Source organism: Thalia democratica, chromosome 3 (genome assembly GCF_965202585.1).
Source record: "Thalia democratica chromosome 3, ktThaDemo2.hap1.1, whole genome shotgun sequence".
In the NCBI taxonomy this organism is placed as follows: Eukaryota; Metazoa; Chordata; class Thaliacea; order Salpida; family Salpidae; genus Thalia; species Thalia democratica.
In genome coordinates this window covers 17,561,134-17,587,594 of record NC_139167.1, presented here as the reverse complement: position 1 = coordinate 17,587,594, position 26,461 = coordinate 17,561,134, and positions in this window count along the sequence as shown.

The following is a 26,461-nucleotide window of genomic DNA, read 5'->3' as shown; positions in this document are numbered from 1 at the left end:
ACTTGGTCATTTAACTTAAAATAATACTAGTTTTTTTTATTTTTTTATTGCTACATTATTTTAAAGGTTGGTATAGGAAGTAAAAAATATTAAAGACATAACTTTTAATAAAAATTAGTAAGTTCTAACTCTTAGTTTTATTTAATAATTAAGTATAATAAAAAGTATTTTAATTAATTTACATATTTGTCAAATCATAGTTAGAAAAATATCTTTCCCGGTTAAGTTTATTCACGAACTAATTACAAGAATGAAAAAATATGTACAACAAAGCATAATGAAAGCTTGGTAAATACTTGTACATCTTCCTCAAAATTTTTGTCGACAAAGGAGATAAAACGATACATTAACCTAGCAAATTGAATTTATTAAAAAACTTATAACTTAAACACAGTTTTTCGATCTAAAAGTCAACATAATTTTTACTCAAAAAGACAAAAAACATTGAAAAGGTACAATTAACTTAGTTAACTATTAAACAAAAATATTAATACAAACTCAAGTTTTTACAGCAAACAAACTGTAACAAAATATTTTGGTAGTTCATCTTAACTTCTATTCACTCAACTGCTGAATACGAGCATTAAAAAGTCAGTTATTTAACCGAATTTGATCTTTTCAGCTTTGAAAAACAAAACCACACGCTATTCATCTAGTCACCTTGACACGTCCTTCAATTTGCTGATAAACATCTCTATCATTTCAGTTTAAAATAAAATTAAAGGTGCATTACTGATTGCAGTAAACACTGAGGAAATAATATCACACATTTTACAAATAATCGATATAATCCAACAGTTCGACTTTTTTGAAATAAATCACTGCGTCCCCATCAAAGATCACTTTAAACATACAACTATTTGACAAGTCTGCTGCGAAGTCACCTACAAACTTTATGGCGTCACCATTGGAATTAAATTCATCAATTAAACCAGAAAAATTGTTTTATATGACCCATCAGTGTCACGAAGCTTATGAAAATCATCATAAAGTTTTACACGGAAACAGTGGAAATAACCAGATAATTTCACACAATCACCCTCGACACGTTGTTGTTTGCAAGGAAACTTTTGTGGTCTGTTTGCTTTTCCGTAGAAAGTATAAGTCAAAAAAGTAAATATCATAGCAAATACGAGCCGTTCCAGTACAACATCAATTTTTAAGAAAACCATTAGTACAGAGGCAAACTGCAGAATGCTTATTCAAATAGAATCCTTGTTATAGGAGTACACAACATCACAATTTTCTTAAAACCTTTTTTCTCAACTTTATCAGAAAAGACAAACTGTTACAATGGTATGTTTGCTTTTCTCAGATAATTGATACTACTTAGAGGTTTTTAAACAGAAGATTTAAACTTTCTTAGAAACTTATAAACTTGAACAATTAAGCGACCTGATCCATCAATCTTGACAACATATTGATGGTAGTCTTTTGTTTCCAGAATTTTCCGCTTTTCCCCGAGTTGTTAGGAAAATTAACTGTTTAATCTTGTATCACGACATGATCACCGAAATTCAAAGGTGTTAACAATTTTATGTGCTCACTTAAACATTCGAGAGACTTAAAATATCGAACACTGATAGATTTTTCCTTTTTACTCCATACGTCACGCCTAATTTTTGAGATTTGCGGGTTGTTGTAAGTCTCAACACTCTTTCTGACGTAAGGTAATGACTTATTAAAATGTCGTTCCAATAGGATCTGTGCAGGGGATAGTTTACATCCGGGTCAGGCTTATTTCTCTGCTTAAGTAAAACTTGTACTATTATGTTGTTATTTAGTTCACCATTTAGACTAACGATTTCCATTAACAACCGCTTAGTGGCCTTTACTGCTAATTTTTCTCTACCTTTTGACATAAGATGATATATAGATGACATACGATGGTGTATACCCCATTGCTTTATAAAATTCCTGGTAACTTTTACTAAATTCTAGAACACCATCTGAATATGTTTCAACTGGAACACTAAAAGTAAAAAAAAATACGACGCAAAGCTTCACATAATCTTTTGAACCAGAATCATTTGTACCTAATTTTATTCCTTGTTGTTCTGTCCAGCCTGTAAGTCTGTCTGTAGCTACAAAATAATACCACGCTCTGAAATAAAAATAATCAATTACAATAAATGCAAAGGGAGCTTTAAAAATCAATGGTATATTCGGAAGTAGGCGAGGGATTTGTGCGGTTTTCGTCGCGATTAAGTGTATAGAAGTACGTTTTTCTTTCCCTGCATCTCCTTTTTATTCGCGTTTTTCGCTCGAACATATTTTTTCCTACGACCGCAGGTATAGAATTTATCAAAATTTCGTGTATACAATCCACTAACCAGAAGTGCATTTTCCTCATCTGCATATTTTTGATGACTTTGATAAATTTTTCACCCGACTTTTTCCAGCATTGTTAACAAGCAGAACACTAAATATACCTAATTTTTTTACTGCTTCAAACAATCTGTACAACAAAACATAATGAAAGCTAAGTAAATACTTATATAACAACTGTTACATTTATAAGCTTTAGTTAGCACTAGAACATTTTCATGTTTTGTTTATTTAGTTTCATTTTTAAACTTATAAGTTTTAAGTAAATGTCAGTTTTAAATTTCCTTAAAATTTATCCAAAACAGTCTTTTATTTTAGATCAAGTTTTTTGATAAAAAGAAATTTATGTTAACCGTTCATTAAATGATATACAAAAGATATTGAACGCATCTTACACCATAATTATTACGCTCGAAATAACTCGTATAAATTTAAATACATCAAAAATTAAAATTTTGTACATACAATTTGTTCTCTTGTGACATCACAAATAATAACTTTATTTTTTAGTTGCTTAACTTTATTAATAAACTTTTTAATTTTACTTAAGTGTAAGTTAAATCTATTGCTAGTGTTGAATTTCCGTAAAATACTTTTTTTTAATAAAGTTAATTTGGTTGAATTATAAAACTTTGTTTTGTGATAAAATTAACACTTTTGCGTACTGCATATTTACCATTTACAGCCGATGTTTGCCAAACGCTTGTAATAAAAGTTAACAATTTAAGATAACGTTTGAAGATTAACAAACAAGTACTTTTAAGCAAACATTTCTTTATATTTTTACTTTCATTTTGTTACAAAAGTATCTATTACATTTACTTATTGTAAAATTTCTTTTTTGTTATGTATACTCATTTTGATTACAAAAGACAATTTCGAACTTATCAGAAATAAACTTATCAGACTAAATTTGTATTTACTAAAAAAATTACTCTACATTATAGACTGATTTTCCAACATAACTTTTGTATAAAAAATGAATTTAAGTTTTTTTATATAAATGAGTAGCTTAAGTATGGAAACTTTTTTTACTTAAAAAGTAAGAGGAGTAATTATCTTATATTCATTAGTTAACTTAGTTTATATTTAACTTCTTAGCTTCGCATTAACTAAAACGAATAAATGTTGTATGGAATCTAATTCCTTTTTCGTTCTTGGACAAATATTAGATATAATAAAATTATTATTTTTTTAGGTTAACCAACTGCTACAGAATTCAAAAACATCAAAAAATCAGAATTGTATTTTAACATTAACAAATACACTTAAAGTACTTGCTTCAATAAATTCTATAGTTTTAACTTAAACTTGTTACTATATGTTTCTTTAAAAATAACCCAATTTAATTAATACGTTATAATATAAACAAAAGTAGTAATTTACTTGGCTTATCTGGTTTTAGTCATTCTTAAGCCTTAATTAACCCGTAACAAAAACACACACAATTTTTAAATGTCTTATAACAAACTTACTAGGCAAAATGCTTTTTATTATGCTGAGACAAAACATGAACTTTGTGCTTCATAGTTTTTATATGTTGAAATAAAGTTATTTTTAAAGAAAGATTTAATACAAAGATTAGTTTTAGAATTCTTTCTTTCAATTTTTTTGATAGATGTTTATATTTATTTTTACGAGAACGATATAAAAACATCGATTACTCGGTACAAATTTCAGTCCTAAACTCATTACACAACTTTTTTTCTCAGCCATTTATTATTTATTTTAAAATAACTAACGTTTATGTTAAATTTAATGACGTAAATTTGTGATTAAATATATTTTTAGAAGAAAAAGCTTATAGATAATTCCTGTCGTTCAAAATATTATTTTTTTTTTAAATAAAAAATATAAACAGTAAAAAAAGCATTAAAACTTATTATATATTAAAGTGGAAATCAAATGTTGTATTAAATTAGTAAATAATTGATTTTAAAATTATATTTAAATTACAGAAACTTAAAGTTTTAATTAATCTTAAAACCTATGCTTAAATTACAATCTTACTATACTGCGAAATTTCATAAGTTATGTGTAGTATGTACGAATAATATTCTATAAATTACTATCCAATAGTTTTAAAAGCAAAATTACTTTTATTTAATTATACATTTAATAAAGAGACTTAATTAAACTAATGAAAATAAATATTTAGTTGATGTCAATTTTTAAAAGACGAAATGTATTTTATTATTATATACAAATTAAACTAAAATTCAACTTAGTTTGTTTCGCTTTATTCTACCATAAAACTTACTTATATACCTTGCTTACGTAGAAAATTAATAAGTATATTTACGATAAATCAGTTGAATGACAATAAAACTAAAACGGAAACACATTACATAGTTCTTTGAAATTTTTCAAACAAAAAAAAATTTTATGTTATTATAAAAACTAGTTATAATTTATAACTAATTTACAATAACTAACAACTGAAATTCTAACTATAAGTTTTAGCATGTAATGCTTTTAAAATCACATATATTAATAAAGAAACTTAAAATTTTTTATTTATATGGCAGTATACGTGCAACGAAAAATATAAAATCAAAAGAATTAAAAATAAAAACTGAATTTAAAATGTTTTTGGCTCTTATTAACATCGCTTTTAAGTAACACACAAACATAAACTTCATAAAATGTTTAAATAAAAGCTTCAATCGTTCACAATAAGTTAAAGCGAAAAGTTATAGTTGTAATTGAAATAATAATCGTCAAAAAACTAAGTTTGTTAAAACAAATTTGTTATTATTATTAAACTACTTATCTACTGAATTTTGAATTAAATATTTTAGTAAAATATTAAAATAAATTTTATAAACTTCATGTATTTGAAAAAACATCTTATCTTCTAATAATTGAAAACATAAAATTTTTATGAAAATAACTTGAACAAATTAATGAAAGGTTTACTTTGAGTGAAAATTAAATTTAACTAGAAAAAAAAGTTTATAACTAAGTATTTATTTATAATTTTATCTAAAAAAAGAAAAAAAATAACAGTTAAAAAATAAAGTTGTCGGACTAAATCTAATAGTTTACATTTAATTCAGTTAATTCACTCAAAAATGATTACTAAACCTATTTTTTTAATGTAAACTGCTTAAGATTAATAAAAATTAAAAAACGTTCATTTTATTTATTGCTTATTCTAAATTATTATTTCTTAAACCTTCATTTTTTTTACTTATATGTCTAACATTATTTTACACTTTGTTTAACGCAGCACTTTGTCTAACTATTAATAAAAATACGTTTATGTTTTTGTCAAGCACTTTTACCATTTTCAGAAAATTCGTGTGACGTTTCACAATCTAACTTTACGTTAACTGTGTTAGCAGGGGGCAAAAATAAAACATAAATAAACATAAAGTTTATTTAAACATAAGTTTTTTATTCAACAAAGTCTTAAGAGCAATCTTTACAATTTAACGTCATCTATAAAGACACAAGTTATAATTTCAATTTTATAAATTATTAAATGGCAGGAAACCTTATGACTTCTGTAGGCTTTAAGTACACTAATTTGAAACGACAATCAAATTTTTATAGTGTTGTCGCTAAAGAATATCGAAAAAAAACAAGAACAAGGTTTGTGAAATTAAACTTTCAAATAATACAGTTAAAGATTATAGTGTAAATATCGAAATGAATTACCTAAAGAAACATGTGAGTTATTAAAGTCTTAGTTCCAATCATTAAAATATAGCTTATATTTCAAAAAATAAAGGTTATGATTTAATCATTATGTAGTTTTAATTTAGATCGGTTAAGTATTACGCTTGTAAAAGTGTTTATAACTATTATACCTGATTATTTTTGTACTAAATATGTACATTTCACTGTTAGTTTTTTGTGAAATTTGGTTAGAATATATTGCATGCATAGACCATTAATTTAAGAGTTAGTTTGAATAAACATCAGGACGCATTAATGCTACTTTATTTTAGTAAAATCATAAAATGTTTCAACACTTAAATATTAAATGAATTTTGTAAGATAATTGATTTATTTTATCACTCTCGTATTTCGAAGAATTATCAAGAAAACCTTTATATTTATTTAATGCATTTAAATTGTTAAAAACAACTTAGATTAAAGCTTCTATACTTTTTCTTTGACTCAATTTAAAATGAATAGACACATGTTTAAAAACATAATCATTTTACAAACTCTTTGCAATAAAGTAAAACTTGACACACAAAAAAACTATGCATAGGATGAACAAAGAGTGTTTAAAATTTTCAAATTTTTGGAAAATGAGTAAATTTATATCGTGAATAATCTAATGAATAGAATAAATCATTGTTTAATTAAACGTTTTCTTTTATGACCTATATTAAACTAGTTCAAATTTAATTTAAACTTAATTTATACTAAGGTCAACATCTTCAGACATTGTTTTATAAGATACAATACACCCAAAATTAAAGTTATAAAAAAACTCTAATAAACGTTTTAAAAGTAAACAATATAAAAAAACTAACCTAAATGATAAAGTAATTCTTTTTGATGTTTGGAGAGCATACAACTTTTTAAATTGAAAAATAAACATATATTTGTGAGAAAGATAAATATAGTTTACAAAAAATGTCTTAAAACAAAATAAAGCTCATTTCGTTAAATTACCGTGTTTTCTGTAACCAAAAAGCGATAAAATGCTAATTGAATTGCGTGGTTTGCAATCTAGAGAGTGAAAACAATTTAAAAACTAAAACTTAATTTTGTCGCATTCTCGATTCAAATTTCAAAAAAAGTTTTAAGCGCAACGTGACGTCATTATTTGAAACTTAAAATAATGCTTCGTGTGTATATTTATAAGTAAGTGTTTCCTTTATTTATTTCCTTACATTATACTGTTACTTAAATATTTAAAGCGAGAAATTGATCATTTTTATCATTCTCGTAACTAAAAATATAACTCAAATAGTAAAACTAATAAATTCAAACAGTTGCTTAATGCTATCTTATTTAAAATGTTATGTTATATTAGTGTAACTGTTTAATTTTGTAATTTAAAACCGCATGTAATTAAAACTTCACTGCCTGTAATACAAGACTTGTTTTCAAATTTATAATTTTACATGCTATTAAGGATAACTCAAATTTTATATAAACATGTAGAGCTAAAATAAACTTAACAAGTGCACGGTTTTAGTTTTTAAGTTTAACTAGTTTAAAATCATTGTGTATGCTGAAATAGTTTAGTTGTTTTGATTACTAAAACTTTTATAATTAAAATGTTTTATAGAAACTATAAAAATTTAAATAAGTATAAATAAATGAATGAATTAAATAATGTAGTTTAAAATATTGAAGTTTATGGTTTTTTTTTTATATGTTCTTGTATGAGTTTTTCGAATGATGTTTAAAACTGACTGTAAGTTTAAAATCTGAAATTAAATAATTCTTTAAAACCTGCTTTAATATTCTTTCTTTAATAGTAAAGATTTATTTTCTAGTTCTATTTCTTTAATAAATTTCTAAATTTAGTTTTTTATTTTAAATAAAATTTTCCTTTAAAGTACTACTTCTATTTTTGAAACGAATTAAAATAAATAACTTGTTTTGTGGTTTTTTCTCCCATTTTTCAAATAAAGAATTACATATAAAACAGAATATTGATAAATCTAAACCATAATCAAGGTACAGCATATTTAAAAAAACATGATTTAGTGTAGAATTTAAAGGGTTAGTATTTAAAAAGTTGTCAAAGATATATATTGCAATAACATGTTTTAAAATTTAATAAAAACTCAGAACAGTGTTTAATATCAAACATTTATTTTATCTGTTCATACAAAATTGTATTTTGGGATAATAAATTCACTAATTTTTAATAATGCTAGTTTTATGTAAATGTAGATTTTTAATTAATTTTTTTGAATTTCACATGTTACAATTGTCTTTATTGTTCAGTGTGCAAAATCTTGATAACTTTGGTTTTTTTATTAAGAAGCTACAATAAAATTATTTCTCTTTTTAGATGCTAGTAATCATTTTTATAAAGCTATAATCAAATTATAAAAATATTTAACCAAAGACAACAAATTTGTAAAGACAATTAAGACTTTTAAAATTTTTAAACAAATTTGAAATTTTGCTTATAAAATTATTTACTTAATTTAATATATCTTTTTTACAATAGACTGTTTACTATTTGTAAAATACTGAGTTATTGTTTTTCAGTATACTTTATTTTGTATAAAAAGCTCGTAATTAGTTTTGTTTTTGTAAAGAGATGTAAGATAATCTACATAACATTACCAACATGAAACTACAAAATAAACTATTGATTTATTGATGTACGGAAACCAAAAAAAACAGTTAAATTATAAGAAAATAGTTAAAAGTATTACGTTCATAATACTAAGAGCTATGCTTGAATTAAAAAAGCTAAAGAGCAAATAATGTTTTATTAACTTAGTTTTGTTAAAAAACTATTTAAACAGAAGTTGAATCTGTATTTGATTTAATCAATAAAGTATTTTAATATTTGAAAAAAGTTAAAATGTACTTATTACAATACCAACAAAAACATTGCTGATAGTCTAATGAACCGAAGTTTGGACTTTCAAACAGCCGTGAGACAAGCTCAAGTTTACAAGGTTTGATTAAGAAAGGGTAGATCATATCAATTAAATCATTAGACTACAAGCTCTGGTAGACTAAGACCGGTTTCGACCTGATTAGGACTCATTAGTCAGTCACAAACTTGTGTTACTATGTGGTATGATGAGTGTGTATGTATGATCAAACCTAACTACAATATCTTACAAAACAAAGCCTGTTAAAATTATTACAAATTTGAGACCATTGACTGTAAGCCCGGTTTTTAAGGTTTTCGATCTGATTGTCATAAAAACGATTTATAAAGAAGAGTTTTCACAATGTTTTCATTAATAGCTATTAAATAAAAGAATGTTGTTTCACAAGTTTTTACGTCTAGTAAACGATTTTACTTTAAATAGATCGACAAAGTATAAAATAGCCGTTAAAAATTCATTCTTTTTGTAGAAAAAACCTTTAGATTAACGGATATACTACTTTGTTTATATTTATTAAGTATCATTTTCTAGGTTAGTGGTTATTTTTCATTTTATTACAACTTTTCATCAAACTTTTCTGAATTTGTAATTGTATAGTTTTAAAAGGTTTTTATATTATACGACATACTATTTGTATTTTTATAATAAAAAATAATTACATTTTGTAAAATATTTTATTCATTTTAAAACCATAAGTTAAAACGAAGAATAAAAAATTGCTTTTTCTTAGTTACTTAAATTGGTAAGCTTAAAATTTGAAAATTAATAGACAAACTTATGTTAATGATTATGATTAAAATAATTGTACATAAAAGTACTTTAAAGATAAACAAAAATTTAACTTAATTGAACTAAGTTGCTTTGTTTCTAATTTTACATGTAATATACAGACATATATCAGCTTTTTCAATTTTTTAGTCAGACTAAAAAAACTTTAGTTTTTCATTTTCAAACCAATAAAAAGTATTATTATTTTAAATAACGATAAAAACGATTATTCTTTTTAAAGCAGTGATGGATCCGATTGCTGTTTCTGTTCATATTGATATGTTTTCATAGATATCATCAAACATTATTTACAATATCCCTGAACAACTTTAATAAACTGGACCAATTAATTTAAGTGTGTATTTTGTAAACCATACCAAAGTGTTTTTAGTTAAGATAAAATACTGAAGTTTTTATACATATAAACTTCTAATTACTTAACAATTGCTAATTTACTCCCATACAGTTAAATTAGTAAAAAATATAAAGAGGCCTAAAAGTTTAAGCTTTAGTTATACTTCTTGTTCATCTTATTTTAACGAGATCAAAAAAATATTCATTTTTAGCTTTAAATTATATATGTACAACTTATGTTATTTATCTCGAAAACTGTTTATATATATGTTAATTTGTAAAGGTTTATTATGTAGGTATTTCCGATGACATCATTAGTCTTTCTAACGTTTTAAAGTTTTAAAGCTCTTAAGTGTCTTTTATAACTTCAAAAGGTATAAGTTGCAACAATAAACCTCTTAGTATGTACGATATATTTGTTATACATTTAACCTTGTATACTTTTTGTTTTAATTGCAATAACTAGACTTCTCAGCATTATTTTCAGAAAATAAAAGCAGCTGTTTCAAATTTTTAAAGAGCTCTATCATAAAACAATATTTATTTTTAAAAAGATTAGCAGTTATAAATAATTGTTTTTTTAGTTTCAATAGTTTTATTGAAATTAAAATAATTACAGAATTAATTGTTTAGTAAAATATATAGTTGTTATAAATATCAAAATAATTACAAGATTTAATTTTAAATGTAAGCAAGAAACGTGTGAGTTTAATGTTTACTTGTAAAAAAAGTAAAACTATTACATATGTTTAGTTTTACAATATAAAAACTATTTGTGAACTATGAAAAAGTATTAATATAAAATATGCAAAATTACAATTCATATCCAAAACTTTTTACCACTTCTAAAAACAAATAAAATAATTTTAATACTAGTGCTAAAATTCTATTTACAGTTGAACTAGCTATTTATATTAGAATTAAAGAAATTTAGCAGCTGGGCGCTTTTGCAGGCGAATGTGATCAAGCTGCTTAGAAGTTTGAGATGGTGACGACTTTACTAAATTAAAACGCTGATAGACATCATCGCGTCTATGTAATTCATGTTAGTTGAAAAAATCTTTAAGACAGGGGTAATTGTCGGATCTATTTATTTTTTAAATTTTACGTATAAATCGTAATATTTTTAAAATAAAACAGTGAAGAGTGAATATTAAATTTAAAAAATTTAAACCGAGGTTTAATATTATAGTAAACTTTCGCAATAAAAGTTACAGCTAGCGTAAGTTGATGATTTTTTATGAAACCATAAACATTGTAAACATTTCTACAGACAAAGAAACTCAATCAAATTTTTAGAAATTTTTAAAACAAACATTTTTAATATTTAAAAACCTTTTTTATTAGCTATTTTTTTAGTTTATAAAAGTAAAATTAACTAATAATAATAGTAGTTTTGCAACGAAATTCAGTTTTCTGTAAATTTTGCAACAAAATAAAAATCGTCATTAAGTATTTTTGACATTTGAATTAAGTTGAATTATTTTAACTATAAGTATTTTAATTTTTTATTTATATGAAGTGTTTTTTATCGTTGTTTGATTTGTTTAAACATTATAAACATAATTTTAATAAATTGAAATAAAAAGATTAAAGTAAACTAAATAATAAACTATTCGAATATCATATAAACTTAACTGAACATTTTCAAGAAGATTTACTAGACGAGATTTGATCATCCTCGTACTTGTTGTATAAACAAACAAGTCTGTTAGAGTGTCATTGATTAATCTTGCTACAGATCCGGGTAGAATATGTTTTTGACTTTAAAATTTCACAACACTACAGTTTTTTGTTCTTAAAGTGAATTTTCTACAGAATCTAATTTAAAACTGATGTAGCTTAAACAAAACAGCTAAAACTACAAAAGCTAAGGATAACGTTTTTTTTTTCGATTTCGGGTTAATGGGTCGGTAATGTGCCCATATAAAAGTGGGACATTTTGGCTCTTTTTTATCTGAGTAGCGTATCTAAAAAAAGATATAACTTTTTACTAATTCCCTTACATACGATTTCAGTGAACTAACCACAGTAGTTATTGTTTTTATTTTTATATATATTCGATATTTATTGTTATGTGGGAAGTTTTGATTTTTCAGATTTTGTCTTTATTTAGGGTATTTTTACTTAGTGAAAAAAGTCAAAGAAAAACTTATTTCATAAACGATAAACGAACATTGTTAAAAACTAATAAAATAAAATTCTAGATATAACTTTATTTTTATGTTACGGAGACTAAAAACACATTTATAGACTATTTTTTGTCGTTTATAGTTTGAGTAACATAATAAAAATATCATTTTACACTTTTAATCTTTAACACAGTAATTTTGATTTGTCAGTATTTTTTGTTAATTAAAAAAAACTTTAAGCAAAAAGATCCTGATTTCTCCTTATTAATGAATGATTTTGGTGTAGTAATTCGAAACCACTCAAAAATAAAAGTTCGATATGAGCAGTTGAAATAAAACTTGTATTAATATTATATTTTAAAGGTCAGAAATGAACGGGTTAGAAATGATCAGCTACCCCCGAAACACCTAGTGTAATTTTCGTGTACCTTAAGTTATACCTAATCTTATTCTCTAACCCGAGAATATCTAGCGCAAGCTGAGTTTTTTATTGTATCAATAAGCATACCTCCGGGTCATACTTTTCTATCTGCTTTACCTTTAATAAACCGCGTCCAAATAAAATCAAAAATATGCTCAACGGCCAAAATCTGACCTTACCTTTTTTCCCAGGATTATTATTTATTCAATAACTGTTACAGATAAAATTTTACTTAAAGTCTAAACTCACACGTTTCTTTTATTTTATCTAAATGTAATATTAATTAACACATTCAATTTTAATTTTATTCTTAACTTTTTACTTAAATAATTCAAACAAGATCCTCAGTTGAATACTAAAATCTGTAGTTTTTTATAGAAACATGCAAAAAGACATAAGACAAACATAAGTAAAACCTGGTATTTATTTGTAAATAACAAACAAAACTTATAATAAAAAGTTATTATTTTAATAAATTAGCAATATCACCAAATGAGTTTATACGATAGTTAAAAAGTATTAGCTTTTTATATTTTTTTTTAATTTGAAACAAATGATCATACTTATAACCAGTAGACTGGTAAAATTTGTTAACAAACAACTTTTGTAACTATCACTTTACAACATATTTCACTAGAATTATTTCTGTTAGTATCACATTGTAACGTAGTTATAAGTTTTACTTTAAAAATCTGATAATGTTATAAATTTTAATATTGAAAATAATTTTATATTTATATCAGTTAGAAAATTTTACAAAAATGTTATGTCTAAGAATTTATTGCAAAAAAAAACAGTCAAACTTTAATTTATTTATTTACCATTTCTTAATCAATACACAAACTTAAATTTTCAGTCAAGTTGTTTTTTTCATAGAGCAGTTTATTCTAACTAATGGGGTTAATACCAAGGTATTTTTGTACAAGAAAAATCATCAAGATATTCTGTAAGTTCACATAATTCAACAAACCATTTATTTTTATCGACATCATAACAAGCTATTACCAAAGTCTGGTTTAGAAAAATCACTATTCTTTTTCCAATCGACATAGCTTTGTTTAAATCAATATAACTGTAAGGTGACTTCACAGCAATAAACTTTTTACAAACATTATCTAAAACTTCACAAATGTTTTTCCCATCACCAATAACAAATAGTTTATTTTTCACAGTAACTAAACTGTGATTTTTACGACCATTTATCATACTAGGCATTGGTGTCCATTTATCAGCAAATACATCATATGATTCTACTGATTTGGAAACATCTGCATTATTACCTTTGCCACCGGAAATTACAATACTTCCTTTAAAAACTACACAAGCTGCATCTTTTCTTGCTTCAATCATTCCACAAACCTCTTTCCAAGAGTTATCGTTTGAATTTAATTGCAAACAAGAATTAGTACTTACCCTGTTACCATTACCACTATCACAATCACCACCAACTATAAAAATTTTTTCTACAAATGCACAAGCACAAAAGAACCAACGTTTATCGACCATATTAGTTACTTCATTCCATGTATTAGTTAAAGGTGAGAATTTTTCAATTGAACAAAATATTTTTCCTGAAGTACTAATACCACTTATAACGTAAACTTCTCCTTTCAAACAAACAACTTTGAAATTTTGTCTCTCAATATAAACTGAAGGTAGAAGCTTTACGTTGTTTAGATTGCTACCATCAATTTGATGTATATTTGCTACATACTTTGCACTTTCGTAATCCAATCCGCCACAAACTAAGACGTTAAATTGTTTTTGTTGCAATACCTTCTTGTCTGGATACTACTTAATTTGTCATGTAAGTTGATCTTGTTTAAAACAACTCCTTTTAGTATGCTAGAGCATTTATTGTTATTCATTGATGAAGAAATTTTGTCTAAAACATAATTCAATGCATGTTTTGATAGCAAAGAAAATCGAACTTTTAGTAATAACTGTTTTGCATATTTGGTACGTTCTTCACTGTTGTATTTCAACCAAGTAATTACTGCAATAAATACTTCAACTTCTGCATGAAAATTCAATTCAGAACTTGAAAGTACTTTTGCAACAAAACTAAAATCTAAGTGTAAAAAGTTTTCATTTTCAACAACCATTGAAAAACAACGCTCTATAAAACTCAAGGATGACTCAAAAATAGTAGCTAGGTTGTAATATTTAACTAAACTATAAAAGGTAAAGACATTGTCTTTGTTGATCATTTCTTTTGTATAATCAAATATTTTTATATTTTCTTCTTCATTTAACATCAACTTATTCAATTTTATAGCTACTGCTATCTCGTTTTCTTCAATCTTTGTTTTATCTAAAGAAAGTAAATGTTATAATGTATTAGTTTAGTCACAAATTTTTTACATATTTAATAGATTATTTTTTGTCAAAATATCATTTTTTTTAATTTTTTCATGAATTATTTTAAAACTATGTCTATATATATCTTAGAAATAGGTTTTTATTAGGGTTATCAAATGTTTAATTTATTTTTTCGTGACTTCTATTTATTTATACTAATATAATTAATGACTTATAAAACAATCCTTTCAGATATAAATAAAAAGTTTTTTGTAACAGTATCTTACAGGTTATTTGTATAAATACTTACTTTAAAAATGTTTATTTCAAACAAATTTAAAAAGATAAATACTATTTACTTTTTAACTAGTTTGTTAAATATAATTTAATCTTACTTATATTTGTTTTATTAATCTAAATCAAAATTTTATTTAAAATAGTATTATAAAAACTTAAAAACATATGTAATTTAAGATTGTTTTTAAAATTATTATAAAACCGATTTTTATAAATAAAGTTTAAAAATTTGTTTGTTAAACATTTTGATATTATTTGATAAATTTACTACATAGCTACAACTTAGTGAAAATTCTTGTTAATTTCTATAATTTCTAAATGTTTCAAGTATTTTGTTTCATTCTTACCTTGTTTACAATCTTCAACTGAAGATTTAGCAATGCTTTCTTCAAAAGTTTTCTGAGCATTTATCTTGAATTTATCTACTAAGTTATGCATGACTAAAAACTTTTTTTATTAAAGTATACTTTTAAAACTGAAAAAAGTAGTATAAATTAATATAAAACCATGAATGCCTTTTAAAATTTAGTATTTAGGAAAACTTTTCTAAAATTTCTTTTACATACATCAAATTGTTAATAAAATGAACATGCTACATCTAAAAATTACTAAAATCAATAAAAAAAAAATAATAATGCTATAAAATACAAAAATATAATATATTTAAGAGAATAGCAAACTGTTGTACTTTAGGTATCTTTATGTAAATAATTTAAATATTTCATAAATAACTTTGTTGATTAATAAATTTTTATTACGTATTTTCATGATAAATAACAATATTAATGTGAAAATAGTAGTTTCGAGTATTTTTAATTTCGTATCACAAGAAGATAAAAACTATTTAACTTGGGTATCACAAGAGTCAAACAGATCGTAGAATCAACCTTAGTCGTAGAATCAACCTAGAAATATTAAACAAGAAGGCCAATCTAACCTGAGTTTTGAACTTTTTAACATTCACTTTCGCTATGGTTCATTTACTTTGAAACAAGGGGAAGGCAGAATTAAAAGATATTAAATTTAAAACCTTGTGTTATTTTTTTAAGTACGTTAATGAACTGTTAAACCTATAAACAGTGTGTGTTCACTAGGCTCTCCTTAACATACTTCCTAAAAAATTCACAATATTAATAATTAATTTTGATGAAACAATTTGTATAACAATAGAACTTTATCTGATTGGTTAAAATTTTCTATGATGACTAATAATTTTAGCTTTTTAGCTGAAACTAGTTTTATAGAATCCCTTTAGCTTAGTTACATATCTTTACCTGTGCTCTAGTTTTTGATTTATCTAAAAACGAAAGCTAAAGAAAAACTGTTTAAGTTTTAAAATTTTATTTTAGAACAAAAAATGTTCGTAAAAAATAGCAATTTAAAATATAGTACATATTCACTTAACTCATCTTAAACTATACTTGATTTATTATCCTAAGCTGTTAGTCTTAACTAACTTAATTAAAACTAATTAATCAAATGCTTTCTGCTAAGTTACAATTTCCTTTCCAAAAAATCCTGATTAAACTTCTTAATCAGTTCTAAATAAGTAATAGTCTTAACCACTTAAAAAACTCAGTAAATAATAAAACTAAGATGACCTTTATCATATTTTTCATTCTTTGAGCAAAAAAAAAAGACTAGCCTTGGTCAGTTAAATTTTTATTTAAATTATATAAAACATGTAAAAATAAAAAAAAAATTGTTTTTATTTCAGCTGAAATAGTAAAATAACAAAAACAACATGAACAAAAAAGCCTAAACTTTCCCTAGTTACATCAAGCTATCCTGAGTTGGCCAGAGTGTATAAAAAACCTTAAAAATGTTAACATCAGCCAAAAACTAAAAAATGATAGTTTTAATAAAGCTTAAAGTTCTATAAACAACTAAAAATGATAAAAATTTCAATTCATAATAAATTAAGTCTAAAATACTAGCCTGAGATTTCTGAAAAATATAAAAAATAGCCCGCTTTTTAAAATTTATATTGACTGTGTTTTTCAATTTTTTAAAACTAAGTTAAGTTATCTGGAGTGAGTCATAATTATGAAAATAATTATGATAGTTTTTATTATAATTGAGTTTATTATTATTTTTAGAGTCTTTAGATTTCTATTTTGTCTATTATTAATATCAAAACTTATACGAAGACTTAAACTTTGAAATTAGTTATTCTTAACTGTACTTGACCAAGCAAATACTTCTCAGACACAAGAATTCACTTATATTAACATGTTTGGCAAAATTGCTTTGTAATCATGTCCAGATAAGCATTTTTCCAGATAACTAAAAAATATTTAATAAAATAGTATAACTGTTGAATATTCTGTAATGCACAATAAATAATAAAAGCTTAGCTTCTCTTTTGCTACTTGAATTTTTTTTTTCTATACTTTTCAAAATGATGTACAAAGTTGACCTTCCTATGCTAAACTAAATTATTATAAAAGACTTAGTAACAACATTGTTTTTACTATAATACAAGCTATCAATTTATTTCTTATGGTAAGTAAGGGTTGCAATATGTTTTTTCTTCTAATTTTTTTTTCAGGTTTTCCAAATTTCTTCCAGGTTTTTTAAAATACATATATTGGGGTCTATTTTTAGTTTAAAATTAAGTTTAAGGTCAGAAACATTGTTTAATAGTATATAAACGTTGTAAAAATGCTGTAAAGCTACTTGAATGTGTTTTTTAATAAAAATTATTGATGATGACTAGTTTTTTAATCTATTTGATAGATATTTTGTGTTAAATATAATTTTTATACTGAACATGTGAAAATTGTTAAAGTTCTGGGTTTTTTAAAGATTTCATAGTTTTTTTGTTCAAAGTTCCAGGTTTTTCCAGGCTTTTTTCAAAGTTTCCCAAATCCAGGTTTTTCCGGTTTTTTTTTTTGCCTAAATTTTCGAATTCCAGATTTTTCCAGGTTTCTAGGTAAAATGGCAACCCTGCTAAGTTCAACTCGTTTACCGTTTGATTCATGTCTAGTTTATTTTTAAAACCTGGTATGTTGAATGTGTAAGACTTAAATTACTTTATAAAGTCTTTACACATTATCTTAAATAGAGAGTACTTGAATTAACAACCTCTATGTTAAAGTCCAAATTAAAAAAACAAATTTAAAAAATATCTTTGAGTCTTATTTTCTATTATAAAACTTAAAATTTAATCAACTATTGAAACTTTAAAATTTCAAATAAAAACTTTGAGTAATACTTTAATTATCATTGTTTAATTTTTTTTTCTATATTATTAATAATAACTACAAAGGTATTGTGGTTAACTATTATTTTTTATAAAATATTTTTTTAGAACTTTTTAATTAACTTTTAAAAAATTAAAATCCAAATGTTTTCTATATAAAACTTCTTTGAAAAAGAGAACTATGCTTCAAAATGTTGAAATAAACATGGAAAAGGCTTACCTGTAATTTATATTTGCAAGCTTTTTTTTATGTGTGAACAAATATTGATTATTTTTCCATTTTTTTGACGACAGACATAAAATTTTAAGCACAGTCAAAAATATTATTCATTACTTTAATTTATAGTTATTTTGTTTAAACTTATAGTTTGGTATCATTCTTATCATTTATAAAATATTACAAAACTTTAAATCAAAATTAAATCATGGAAACTTGATGTACTTATCAACATTTAACTTAGCAAATGCCTCTTGAAAATTACAAAATTCTGTTTTTTATGTATAACTTTACATTACTTTACATTACTTATGGATTACTTAACAAACAAAAAATCTGACTTTAGTGACTAAAATCTAATTTCAGTATATCAAGGTAGCTTTAGATTATAAGTAGTTGAAAAAAAAACTATGTAAGCTAAAAACTAATACAACTAATAAGAAATAAAAAAATGAATAAAGTCAAAAAAAAAGACCTGTAGTTAAAAAAATTACCCTAAATTATTCAAAGAATATTAAGTTGGCCTGAGTGTTTCAAAATTATTAAACTAGCCTGAATTTTTTTGAGAGTTTGGCAACTTTGTGTTTAGTTTAAGACCAAAACATTTATGTTAGGCAATAAAAGTAAAATCAGTGAAATTCAGTGTAGTGGGAACTCTCTTCGTAACAATATTTATTATTTCAATCCTTAGTTCTAGCATAGTACTAAGGATGCATAATGGACTATTGGTAACCAATAACTTTATATACAACACAGACATGTTAAAAGGCTCTGCTTTGTTTACTCGAGCGTGAAATTACTAACTTAAAACAAACCAAAGTTTATATGCTTCATTGCTGAATTACCATAGTAATTGTTAGCATTTTAACAAGTCTGATACAACATAACTGATATAAAAATAATTTAATTATTTAAAACGATAAAAAATAAAACGTATAAAACTTGCTTAAGTAACAAATTAAACTAGAGCCAGTGGTAATAAAAAATATTCAAACTGTAAAAAGTAAATTACTTTTAAAGATATGTGCACACAAAATAACTTAGGATTTTTTTATTTTTAATAAATCTAATCTATTTTAATTTTAAAGTCAACTGAATACTAAATGTAGTTGAAGCTATCAAAAATAATATATAAAAATGAGGTATAGCATATAACTATTTAAAAATCTTCTCTGGTCATTGAACAGTATAAACAATTTTGCAAAAATTACTTTGAAGTTAGTACTTTGATAAAAACTGAATAACCAATGTGCAAATGCAAAAGTTCTTTTTAGGGTTTTGACATTCAACATTCAAAAATTTTGCTAAAATAACAAATAATGATAGAAAGATATATTTACGAGCGTTAACTAAGCTTGATTAGAATTATAATGCAATATAAAAAAAATACAAAATTCAGATCTAATTATTTTCCTTATCATTAAAAGTAACAACAATTTTATTGCAGAGAACACTTTTTTGCCTTTAATAAAAAGAATCGAACTAAATAATTCAAATCCCAATCCAATGGATTTTTTTAATTGAAGACAAAGGAAAGTTCTCTTTAAAAATTATAAAAGTTTTTAGTTAGCTTTAAAAATAAGGAAGAAAATTAAATCTTAAGTTTGGAAATTATTCTAATTGAGCTAAGTTAATGCTCGTAATAAATTTTGGATCCTTTAATATTTATTGTTCTAAAACTAATTTTTATCAATAAATGCAATATATAAATGAAATTCATATTCAATGTTTAAACATTTACAATACTTATCATATAAAAAATTGTTAAGTATTTTTTTGAGTGTCAAGTTTTTATCTAACAAGAGTGTATAAAATATAATTCTTAAAACTTTTTATTTAGTAATTACAATTTGAAATACATAGTATAATTTTCACAGTTTGATAAATCTCGCAACATTAGTGTAAACAAATTCTAAAACTTAAGAATATTATTTCGTTTATATATTTATCAGATTACACATTTTTTCATTAAAAATTCAGTGTTTAATAAAATATTGTGTTTCCAAACTATCAGGATAAACTAACGTAAAACAAGGTTTTTTATTGTGTGGAACTCAAACTAGTTTGGGTAAACTTATGCTAACTCAGACTAGCTTGATGTAACTTCAACTTTCTATCTAATTTTTTACTTTTTGGTTTCTTCAAAAATTTTTGACCCTGATGTTGCTTACTAATAAGAATGAGAAGTTTCTATCAAAAAGTTAGGGTGGCTTGGCGTTTAGCCAACAGATCCTTCGCTCTACTGAGCACGAAAGATAGTTTTTTTAAATGAGATAAAATCATTCAACCGTATAAATTGATGCTAAGAACTAACCATTATAATATAACATAAAACTTTTGAGTGAAACAGACAAGTTTTATAAAATTTGAAATAATAGACAAAAGTAATGGTGACACACTTAACAGCACATAAATGAATAAAATTTATGTTAGCCTAATCTAAGAATGTGATAATAATAAGAATGTTATAGTGTTTTAAGTCCATTTGTTTAGTTGAAGTTCTCATTGTTTATAAAAGATATTTATTTAATATCTATACCATTTTAAAAGCTTAAGGTGTATACCAAAAAAGTTTTTTATTGTAAGAAAATTCAATTATTGATTGTCATTAATTAAATGGTTTTATTTTTGTTGTTCAAAACTAGCTAAATTTGTAGTTTAAATTTTCAAGGAAGCTTTTTTTTGTCAGTAGAAATTTTTGGAAAGTAAAATGTTATTAGTATTTTCATATTTTAATAAATTTTTTGGTGAAAGATATTTTTTGAAATTAACTCAAATTTTTTATTTGAAAGTTATTTACTTAAGTAGTCTTAATTTCTTTTATTTTGTTTATAAAAGGTATAATTTTTAGTGTAAAATTCAAAAAGGTAGCTTTCATTAATGTTATTTTTATTATCAGAAAAGATTTTTTGAAAGGATTTTTTTTTAAATCATGGAAACTCAGGATTGTACTTTTTATAACTTTGTTTTCTTTAGAAACACTGTTGTAAACGCTTACATTCTGACTTATCACAAGAATCAAAAAAAATACTGGGAAGAGTCTAACTAAAGTAGAAAAACTTATACTTTATAATTAGTATCTTAAAATTTCAGTTAGGTAATTTCAATTAGCCCTGTTTTATATCAGCAGAGCTAATGTGATTCCTCTACTGACTTTTTAAATAAAAACAACTTTTAAAGAAACAATATATTTGGACTTAAACTTTTTGAGTCACAAGGTAAGTACTAAGTTTTTCATAAATTTGGAACCACCCTTATGCATTTTGAACCCATTATCCAATTTTTCTATTCTCAAAATTAGATTTAAATATATTTATGATAGCTAAAATTATATACCATAAGATAACTAGATACCATAAGATGATTTTCACAGAATAAAAGATACTAATTAAATTTTGTAATAAACTTTTTTGTATAAAAAGTTTTATTGAAATGTAGAAGAACAATTTTTTATTGGTGATTTCCTCTAAACTATAAAGAAAATTACTAAAATTATGTCTTCTTAGTTTTTTTAATAAATTGACCTCATATTTTCAGAAAGTGAATTATGCATTAGTAGAAAAAATCCTATTTCAACAGATTGAAAAAAAAAAGCTTATGACCAAGCTATTCATTTTTTAAGGCCATAGGGAGTTAAATTTTTTTTTTTTACAAAATATATCATTGACTCTTCTTTGAAAGTTTAGAGTAAATACTATAAGATAATATTTCTATAAAAGAATTATTATAATTAGTTTTATTTTTTTTTCTCTCTAATAAAAATATATTTAACATAAAATGTTCATATGATTGGGTGGTCCAATGCCATAGGGTTAAAAAGGCTTAGGGGGGTCCAACATTTTTTTTTTACTAAAATTAATTTTGGCTTTTATATGAAAGCTTAAAGTACAAACTATAAGCCAGTTTTTATAGAGTTCAAAAATATCATTTAACTTTTGAGATATTTAACTTTTTGTAAAAATTTTCCAATATAAACGTAAAGACCGCAAATTTTTCGGGGTCAATTTTCTTGGAAATTTTAAAATTCACTAAAAACCTATCTCCTCCTTCATTTTTTGACCTAGAGACTTCAAATTTTCAGGAAATGTTCCTTTTAATATTTTGAAAAGTCTGAATTTTGAAATTTTTGAAATTTTGAAAAATAAAAATTTTATCCACAAAAAACTAAAAAAAAAGGGTAGTTTTTTGACAATAAATTTTTTTATACTCAAAATTAAAAAAATCCTACAATAGATCTCTTTAAAGTTTAATGATACACATTCTGTAAAAATTTGAGAAAGATTACTCAAAAAATGAGGGAGGAGATAAATTTTTAGTGAAATAGTCTTTTTTTTTACATTTTTAGTTTTCCCCTTCCATAAGGAACCTATTGAACGCCCTTTCTTTGATCGCTTATATCTCAAAAGTTACTTTGAGTTTTTTTAAGCGGCTAAAAAAGTCTGATAGCTTAGATTTAATTCTACAAAATAAGATCAAGTTGTAAAAAACAAAGTGGACCCCCCCTATGGCCTTAACAATTAATGTTTAAAAATGATCGAGACTGGATTTGAACTCATAAACATGTGATAATGAAGCATTCCAAGCCTCGCGCCCAAACCGCTCAGCCATGGGAGGTTATAAAATTGTTATATTTAGCTTTTATATACTTTATAAATTTTAAACAAATTTTTGCACTTCAATTATATTCTTAGATGTAACTTCGAGAAATATATGATAAAACAATTAACTATATATCTATTTTGCTAATAAAACAAAAAAAATAAACAAAGAAAGAAAAATATTTTGTAAAACAAACATAAGATACAAACATATTTATTTTTCAAATAATTTGTTTACAACAATTTTAAAGTCGTTTTAAATGTTCTTTTGTGGTTGTTTAAGCCTAAAATCTGATTTGTTGTAATTTTTTTATTAAACATGCTAAACTTACATCTTTTAACTAGTTTTCTAATTTATGTAATAAAATCCTCTACTTAAAACGTTTGGAATTTTTTTTTTGTATTTGTTCTTACCAAAAAGTTTGTACTTTGTAAGATTATCTTTTTTATAACTGCTTACCAAACTTTATTAAATTGTTTAATGTTATTGAAAATTATATTACCTAAACAATCTATTACTAAATTTAACTGTTTATATTAAACTATCTGAATTGTAATATGTGTTGTCAATAAGGAAGGATTGGAGGTTGAAATTTCTATGAAAATATATTTTCTTGGCTTATTTATTTTTTTCATAATACTTTGTTTAAAATAACTTTAAAGACGCTTTATATGTGTTTTTGTGTCTGTTGAAAAGTTTATTTATTGTAAGATTATATACTACACCTGCTTAAACTACATTTTTATTATTTTTGTAATTTTTGTGCTAAAAACCTCTACATAAGAAGTTTTATAAGCGTTTTTATGCTTTTTCTTACTAAAAAGTATATTTATTTATTTTCTTATTAAAATTGTTAACTTTAGACTTAAACTATTTGTCTAATTTATATAGTAAAACAATATTTCAAAATTTTGGATGCTATAACTTTGTTTTCGTGACTATTAAAACTTAAATGTACATTTATTTTCATATTCTGTATTTAAATGCTTATAAAGCCATGCCTCGACCAATTACTAATGTTAAATATGTATAATAGGGTTCTACTAAGGACGTTTACGCGGTTGTTCGTGTTTATTAAAAAAAAAAAACTAATTTTTGAAAACATTTAATTGAAACTTTAAAAATTATTACTTATTACTACTGAAAATGAGTTCTAGTCATTACCTTTAAAAAGATTTTTTGTTTTTATTTTAACAGAAATTTTATTAATGTTATTAAAACTGATCAAATTCCAACCTTTTAATCTATAAATTTGATTTATTACGTTTCAACAGTTTCTTTTTTGTTTTAAGAGAAAAAGTATATTCGTTTACCAGTTTAATCATCTTTATGTCTAAAAGTCATATAGTTATTTGCCTTAAATAAAAATTAATGCTCAATTTTTTTTGGGATGTAAAGAGTTTATTTAAATAGAGGTATGCAAATTGAATATTTAAGATGTTGCAATTTTTTGCCACCGAAACCGGTCACGAATAAAATGATTAATTTGCACACCTCTATTTATATCTTATAGTCTAAACTCTTATCAATATACAATTAATTGTTTTACTATAAGTAAGTAGATGCTACTTTTTATTAGTTTGTATTTAAAATAGAAACAATTAATAGTTTAATAATTGTTAAAAATATCCCTTTGTGCATAGAAATTAATTTTATAAATTAAATACTTTCATTTATGTTTTTATTGAAAATATTTTAAAATCGTGTATTTTTATTTTACGTTAAGTGTAGAAAAATAATAAAGATTTTGTTTAAAACTTTTAAATCATTATTATAAGTTTTATTAAACAAAATTCATTTTGTCTCAATATTTCATTTATATTTAAAATATTTTTTGAATAGGTAAGGTTGCTTTTTACATGTAATTTTAAATAAAATAATATTTATTTTGATATTTTAACCAAAAAACAACATAACTATTTTGTGCAAGTAGTAAAAGTTAGATAAAGTATAGTGTAAGAATACAGTAAGAAACACTTGAAAACATGCCCGTTTAAAACTGATATTTAAATTTGATTTATCCATCTCGCATTGGTTTCATCGCTATTTAACTATTTACGATAATGAACTTTTATATTAGATATCAGTAAGCTTTTTTTAAACGTTGAACACTCTCTTAAAAAAAGCTATCTTTTGTGCTCAATAGAGCGAAGGATCTGTTGGCTAAACGCCAAGCCACCCAAAAAGTTAAACAAATGTTAGAAAGAAGCATAAACTTGAAATTTTATTTTCAAAAAATAATATTTTTTCCACTCAAGATATTTTCAAAAAAGTTGATTCAGAACAGTTTGATTTTTTTGTAATAAATTGAGACAGTTTTATTTCGTTTTATAAATTTCAGATCAAACCGTTTTCAGATCTTTATTAAAATTTAAGTCATTTATTTTTATTGTTCAAACATTTAACAATTTTGTGAATATTATATTTTAGTTAGCTTTAAAATCAGCTTGCCATATAAAATATTATTAGTTTTCTCTCTACTCAGCAATATTTATAAACAAACTTAAAAATATAATTCAAAATTTAACAAAGAAACGATGTCAAAGGGATTTAAATATTTTAATTATCTAATGATTTCTTTTCACACAAGTATTCATTCTGAAAAATTAAAAAAAAAATTTAATAAAAAAAAAATCAGACCAACTCAGCATAGTCTGAAGTTTGATATAAAACTCAAAGAGACTAATGCTTGTTTGATTTTTTTATTTAAGCCTTTAGCTAGTTATCAATGAGAATTTTTATTACTTTGTGTGTTTATTACGCCTATTTGATATTAATAATTTAAAAATAATCAATATATGATCAAATTTTTGGCTCGTTTTGTTAGTTAGATTTTTGCATAAATTTATGCTTATTCAGACTTAAATAGTGTAAGTTTAATTTTTGGTCAAATTTTGTAGTTTTTAGTTTCCTCAAAAAATGTTGACCCTGATGTTGCTATTTAAGAAGAATGAGAAGTTTCTACCAAAAAGTCAAAAAAATGTTAAAAAAAATCATAAGCTTAAAGTTTTATTTTCAAAAATTAACAGTTTTGCCACTCACCAAGAATACTCAGAATATTTTCAACTCAATTTATTAAGAACAGTTTGTATTTTTTTGTAAAAGCAAGACATAGTTTTAATATTCATATATATCTCAGGATAGACCATTTTTAGATATTTATTATTATTAAGGTCATTTATTTTTAATATTATTCAAACAGTTACCTATTTTTTTTTTTTTTATTTGGCTTACTTTGATATCAGCTGATCATATAACATAATGCTAGTTTTCTTTCTACTTAGC